Source organism: Meles meles, chromosome 9 (genome assembly GCF_922984935.1).
Source record: "Meles meles chromosome 9, mMelMel3.1 paternal haplotype, whole genome shotgun sequence".
NCBI lineage: Eukaryota > Metazoa > Chordata > Mammalia > Carnivora > Mustelidae > Meles > Meles meles.
The window spans coordinates 57847969-57855720 of record NC_060074.1 but is presented as its reverse complement, the minus strand read 5'-3'; positions in this window follow the sequence as shown (position 1 = coordinate 57855720).

Sequence of the window (7752 nt, the reverse complement as noted above, 5' to 3'; positions counted from 1 at the left end):
CAAAGTAACACAGCTAAGAAATAATGGAAGAAGGATTTTTTAACCCATCAGTTCTACCCTGCTCTCTATCTGCCTCCTTCTCAGACCCTTACATACTCCTTCAAGGGGAGAACAGACTCACAGATTCTGTCTAGATTTTTCTGGGGAGTCTTTAGATGAAATTAAAAGGTGCATCAACCCTTCCATTTTGTTATTGTTTTTATTTAAAAGGAACATTGGTGATTACAAAAACTATCTTATATACATTTCAGAATATTAAATGGAATAAAATATCTAAATTACCAGAAAATGATTAATCGATGTCAAATAAATATAGACCACTCCCCAGACTTTCCATTCAAGTTCTAGGAAAGGTAGAGACCAAAGGTTGTCTCTGGTAGACAAATAGAGATACAACGCTTTGAGAAAGCTCTTCGGTGAACATTCCCTCTGGAGGGTTCTCCTTTGTCTACGGATGTGTGCCCCTTTGCCTGCTTCCTCTGCACATCCTTTCCAAGGTTACAGGCAGAAGAAGGCAGAAGAAAGCATGAGCATGCAGAAACTGGGCTCTGCACTGACAGGGCAGATTTCAGACATCCTGTGCACACCCAATGGAGACAGACTCAGCTGAAACATTCACATGACTGGAACTTTCTTTCTGCCTAAACACCACACACTGGGAAAGCCGTTAATTGAATTAAATTGATATAAATTGCTGCCTGGATTAAGGTGAAAAACTAGTTCATTAACTCACTCTGAAACTGGCCCTTAGCCCAATGGGTTTTCCCTTGTTTTCTCCCCTTAGTACTCCAGCCACTGCGTGTGTTATTAGTTAAAATACCATGGTGTTGCTAAATCACAACATACAATGATATTTCTAATACATCCAGAAGACGTTAATAAATGGCTGGGGGAAGGCTGCTAAAAATAGATACTAAATGGGTTAGAAAACTTCTGTCTTCGATAAACCAACATTCCTTTTTATCCACAGTACAGTTTCCTCTTAATGAGATAGCTTATCACATGAGGTTAACAGGCAGCTCAAGGTAGGGTTTTAGCAGTAAGTCACTTGAACTCCCTCAGGGTGCTCATCCATATGTAACGACTACAGTAACATCTACCCCATGATGTAAGTGTTATGGGTATTATCTAACAGTTGTAATTACATTTCATGAGGATTCACTATTTGCCAGATTATGAGTGTTTTCCATATGTTATGGAAAATGCCTGTGGCTCCATTTCTGGAGGCTCAGTTGTGCCAGGCACCTAAAATCTAACATAATGATAACAACCGCATTTGCTCTCATCCCCAAGCACGTACCCACAGCCTATGAATGGAGTGGATACTCATATTATTCCATTTGACAGAAAGGAAACAGAGGCTGGGTGAGGTGCAATGACTTGGCATAGTCGCAGAGCAGATTCCCACACAGGCAGGGTGACCTTTTAACTACTACACCACGAGCAAAGCCTGGCCCCCAGCAAACACCCCATAAAAGACAGCTACTAAGAAGAAAGAAGGATGAGGTATGGCTTTTCTCTCAATCCAGCAAGAAACCAAATTAATACTCATTCTTTTTTGCCCAAAAATATTTTTTACTTGTTTTAAGTAACAATAATTAATAATAAAAACCACTTTGCTGCGTATTTACAATGTGTCGGTCATTGTTCTTTTTCAGTTTTAACTCGTGTAATCTCTGAAGAAGCTAGTGACTAGTTTTATGCTAATTGTGCAGATGAGGCAACTAAGGCACGTAGAGGTCATGCAAGTGACCCATCACACAACTAGTGAGTGACAAAGCCAGAATCTGAAACTAAGAGTCTGACCCCAAATTCCTCCCTCCCTACTTCCACTTGCCTGTGTGGAATGACATTGAGTCCTGTGTGACCCCACCACCATCATCAACCTTTCTCCTGTCTGTATCTTCAACTCCCTTGTATGTAACATCTCGATTGGGTAACACCATTTAAGATGAAACCCAGTGGCCCCCTTCTCCCTGCATGTACCTGGGCTGTTGAGCATTATTAAGAAAATACATGATCCAGTATAAATGCACGGTCCTTGACCACAACTGTGTCCCTGGTAATGCTCAGATGTCCCACTACAGAGCCGCAGCAGCTCTCTCTGTGGGCATCAGAACTAGCCTCACCTCCTTTCTTTGACTCCAGCTCTGTTCTCATTCCCATTATATGAATTTCCCTGGTACTTCACAGAGAAACTAGAACCTAGTGGTTCTAGAGAGGACTCTCTACCCTCAGCATTCAGACTTAACGTCTACAACCATTATTTCCTTCATTCCTGCTGTAAAGGGAGCATTGCCTTCCCTTCCAAAGTGAATCCTTTTACTTTTTTCTCCAGAAACTTCTGCCTACTCAGGGACCTCACTCTGATATTTCCAGTAGTAAATACCTTTGACTACTCCCTCTCTATTGGATCCTTCCCATCAGCATTCAGACATGCTCAAGTCTCTGACCTAAAAACTAACAAAATGGTAATAATAAGAACTGCATATGTTCTCATCCCCAAGCAAGTACCCACAGCCCATACAGCTATTTCTCCTTCTCCCAATAACCATGAACTGCTTGAAAAAACTGTTTACAAAGATGGGATCAGGAGGGAGACAAACCATAAGAGACTCTTAATCTCATGAAACAAACTGAGGGTTGTTGGGGGCGGGTAGGGATAGGGTGGCTGGGGAGGGTACGCGCTATCGTGAGTGCTGTGAAATGTGTAAGCCTGTTGATTCACAGACCCATATCCCTGGGGCAAATAACACATTATATGTTAATTTTTAAAATAAATAAAAATTTTAAAATTAATTAATTAATATTTTAAAAAGAAAGAAAGAACTGTTTACACTGGGTGGCTCTGCTCCAAGTCACCCCCAACCACTAAGGCATCTTGTGGCATCAATCACTAGAAGCACTCTCCTTAAGGTCCTAACTTAACTCCCTGTCCCTAAATCCAGTGCACATTTCTGTCCTGAATCCTTTGACCTCTCCAGAGTATATGAAACTGTTGATGGCTCTCTCCTTGAAACACTCCTCCCCAGCTTCTAGACACCTAAGTCCTTGTCATTCTGCTTCTGTAGCTGTCCTTTAAATGTTCTTGTTCCCTCTGATTCTTTTCAGGCGTCTTCTCTTCTCTCTCAATCTACAACAGTCACATCTATTCCCATGGCTTTAATTATCAATAACAGATAACCTCCAAATTTATGTTCCTATCCTGTTCCTGATTTTAAAACACATATATGAAACTGTCCCATGGATATTTCCACCTGGATGTCCCATAAATCTCTCCACATACCACCCACTGAAATCCTACTCCTTCCCCAAACTTATTTCTCAGTAGATGAAGCCACCAGATTGGCCATGCCACAAAACAGATCATCATTCTTGTCAATTCCTCTCTCTATCTAATACACCTGATCTTGTTGATTCTTCCTCTTAAACATCTTGCAACATGTGTTCACTTCTCCCAGTCTGCCGCTGTCTCCTTTCTAGTCCAATCATGAGCCATCTCTTTGTCCAGACTCCTGCAGCAGTCTCCTCAGCCTCATAAAACACTCATGTCTAATCCATTCTTCATTCTACAGCAAGAATGTTCTCTCTAAAATGTAACACATAGGGACGCCTGGGTGGCCCAGTGGGTTAAAGCCTCTGCCTTTGGCTCAGGTCATGATCTCAGGTTCCTGGGATTCAGTCCCACATCAGGCTCTCTGCTCAGCAGGGAGCCTGCTTCCTCCTCTCTCTCCGCCTGCCTCTCTGCCTACTTGTGATCTCTGTCTGTCAAATAAAATATTAAAAAAATATATATTTTTTTTTAATTAAAAAATTAAATGTAACACAAATCTGGTTACAGGGAAACCCCTTAATGGTTTCCTACTGGCTTTAGCATGAATGTTTTCAATGTGATTTTGGACCTAGCCCCAGCTTTCCTATTTAGCTTCAGTGTTTCCAGAACCTCCCACCTCAATACCCAATCTCTCTGCTACAAAATTTTCTCAGGTACTTTATGTCAACTCTCACCTCTATTCCTTCTGTCTAGAACATAGTCAGCTAATTCTCTCACATTTCCATTCCCATTTCTAGGCAACTGCTGTTCTGCTTTTGGTCACCACAGATTGGTTTACATTTTCCAGAATTCTAATGACTGATGCCCTTACAAGAAGTTCATATGAAGACACAGAGAGATATACAGGGAGGGAGGCAATGGGATAATGGAGATAGATTTTTCAGTGATGCAACTACAAGCCAGGTATGACAAGGATTACCAGCAGCCACCAGAAAGAAGGATGGAAGAGATTCTCCTTCAGAGCTTCAAGAAACAACCAACCTTGCCAACACCTTGATTTTGGACTTCCAGTCTAAAAAACTCTGAAAGAGGGGTGTGCGCATAGCTCAGTTGGTTGAGTGCCCAATTCTTGATTCCAGCTCCTGTCCTGATCTCTGGATCACGGGATCCAGTCCCACGTCAGGGCCCCACTCAGCCGGGAGTCTGCTGGAGATTCTCTCTCTTCCTCTCCCTCTATCTCTCCTCCACCTCTCTCTCTCTGTCTCTCAACTAAATAAATCTTTAAAAAATAAAAATTTTAAAAATTTAAAAATGTGAGAGAATAATTCCTGTTGCTTTAATCCACCCAGTTGTACTTGTTATAGCAGCTCTAGGAAACTAAGTACCTACATGTTTTTTTAACTTTTCAAGATGGACAAACTCTTTTCCAAAGTGATCACACCATTGTACACTCCTATTAGCAGGGTCTAAGAGTTCCAGTTTCTCCTCAACCTTGCTGACATTTAGTATAGTCAGTCTTTTCAATTTTAACCACTCAAGAGGTGTACCACATTTGTGGTATAATTTACATTTCCTTAATGCCTAATGGACTTGAAAATAATTTCATATATTTATTTCCCATCTGAATATCTTCTTGGGTGAAGTGTCTGTTCAAATCTTTTGCCTATTTGTTACTTGGATTATTTTCTTATTATTGAGTTTGAAGATTCTTTATATGGTCTAGATACAAGTTCATATGATTTGCAAATATTTTGTCACAGTTGTTTGTTTTCATTTTCATTTTCTTAACTGTACCTTTTGAGGTCAGCTAGGTATTCGAGAAGCCAGTTCAGATGCCACTTTTTCTTAGAAACCTTCTCAGAGCTTTAAGCCTTGATGAGTGGCCCTCCTAAGTACTTGCCGAGTTTCAGATACATCCTCATACCGTGATATGCATTGTATCCTATTATAATTGTTTGGCTACCAGTTTGTTTGTTTTTTTGCCTAGAATCTAAGGTTTTTGATCATGGGCCAGGACTTATTATGCCCTATTCTTTGTTGTAGCCTCCATACCAGCACAAAGATTGACAGAAGGTGCTTGCATTGGATAATTTTTCTCGACTCTCCAGAATCACCATCCATAGTTCTCTACCTTGCTCTGTGCTCTGCGAAGCTGACCTCTGTTGGCCCCTTGTCCACTGACTTCTGGCTGGGTTTGTCTGATGTAAAAAGAACAGAGTGTGGGGGAGAAGATAGAGCAGACTAGTCTCCGAGCGTCCTCTCTGACAAACCTTAGTTTGGTAGTAGTTGCTGTCCTGTGTCATTGGGTGTTCCCTGTCTCATGGGTATAGTTCTCATAAGGATCCTGTGAATGCTCCCTGCCCTTGTTTTTTTAATCCCAGGTGTAGCAATAACAGCTTCCAGAACTTGCTAGAAACTAGGTCTTCACCATCCTGTTTTGGTTCCTTTCACACTGCCCATACTTCATAGTTCTTTCATTAGATCTTCACTATAAATCAGAGCCTCCCCATTTCTTGCTGAGACCCTGATTCCCTCATTTCCAGCTCAAAAAATATTGGTTAATTTTGACCCTCACCATAACCCATACCTTAAGTGAATTTTAAATCCCTGAATTTTCTCCACTGTTTTCATTCAACATAATTCAGGCTCTAATGTTTTTCTCGAGTTTCAAATGACTCCAAACACTATATTCCTTTGAACCTCATTCCCACCTCCCTTCATTCACTCATTCATTCAGCAGAAACTTTTTGACAACTCACTAAGGACCAGGAACTGTGCTGCCCTGCAGAGTCACAGAGAAGGAAAATACAGTCAGTCCCTCAAGGAACTCACATTCAAGTAAGAGATATAATCAAATAACTGAGTCTAATTCAAAGTGATACGTTGAGCAATGGAGAGATATGCAAAGGCCTGAAGGCACAGAGCTCTAGCCACCCCATTCCTGGCTGGGGTCAGAAGACAACAATACAACAGGACCCACCTTCCCACAAATGAACTCTCTCGGGATGCCAGACTCTGTGCTCAGCACTGCACATACTTATTTCATGCAGCAACACTATAAAGCAAAAGCAAATGTTACCATCTGCATTTTACACAGAAGGAAACTGAGGCCAAAGGAGACTAGGTAACCTGCTGGTAGGTGACAGAGCCCCTCTTTTAACCATTATGTATCCTGTATCGTAAATGTAACACACACACACATACACACACACACACAAGACCGAGGTATGGGGGAAAATAATTTTCTCCAAGGCTAAAAGAGCTCTTTGCCACAGATGTTCACCTCAAAGCCACAATACTTCAGGAAGAGATGAAAAACTAGCTCTTTTCTGAGTCTTCTAATTGTTGAATAGGAAATGTGGTGTCGGGAGGCCAGGAAGCTGTCATCACCATTCTTCATTACACTAATTGCTCTTAGATGAAATATGGTTTGTTTCTCCTTTTACTCCTGCTCATATTCATAGCTCTGCTACTTTGGAATATTCTCTGCTTTGGATCAAAAAAGGCTTTCTCCTTTTTTCATTATATACAGAGGGTACAACTGAAGCCCAGGACAGGTGGCTGTCTCACCTGGATCCCACAGCCAGTGGGTAACGCAATGTCCCAGTGACTAACTTCATTGGCCAGGATGCCCCCAATAGCTGGCCTTTGCCCCAGCCAGGCCCGTCTACTCACAGTTGCTAATACAAGCATTTCTCACTAAAACCGCTGTATTTCTTTTTCACAGCTTCTTCCCGTCCCAACACAGCCTCTTCCTCCAACCTTTCTGAATACATCTAACCCGGTACAATCACTCTAGCTCCTCCTGACCTCTCTCCCTTTTTACTCTCCCTGCACTGTCCTTCACCAAAGACTGGCAACACTGTTACACTTTGCTACCTGGTTATGCATGTGGATTGCACTTGACAGCTGTAGCAGATGCCAGCCCATTCACCTACTTTGAATATATTCCCATAGCACACATGTACTTCTGAGGCCACAGGAGAAATGCTTCATGATTAAAGTCTCTACAGTCGGTACGCTAAAGGCATCCCTTTTCTGCATGTTTTCAGGCAGAGATACTAACTTCTACATCTAATGATATGCTATGGACTCAGTACCCACACTGGCAAGTCTCACATTCTCTCAGCCTCACCTCTTATTCCAGCTGCCTCTGTAGCAGCCAGCCCTGCACAGGCTGCCCCAGCTTCCTTCTGGGGCAATCTGACAGCACCTCACCTCTAGTCACGCCATACTTCTGTTGCTGTCTTCCCCTGGGGCTCTGAGATGCCAAGGCATAGGGCCACACTTAAAGAAATGTGCAGAGGAGTTAAGAACCCTAGAATCAGCTTGCCCAGCAGGAATGGTAAGCCTATAGGTAAATGCTTTCCTCTTTTCCTCAGGACAGACAGTTCTGAGGCCTTTGGAGGCTCCTGAAGGACTGAACACATGTTGCTACTGCAGTGGCCAAGGCAGTGGCTTTCCCTTCTTCCCTATTT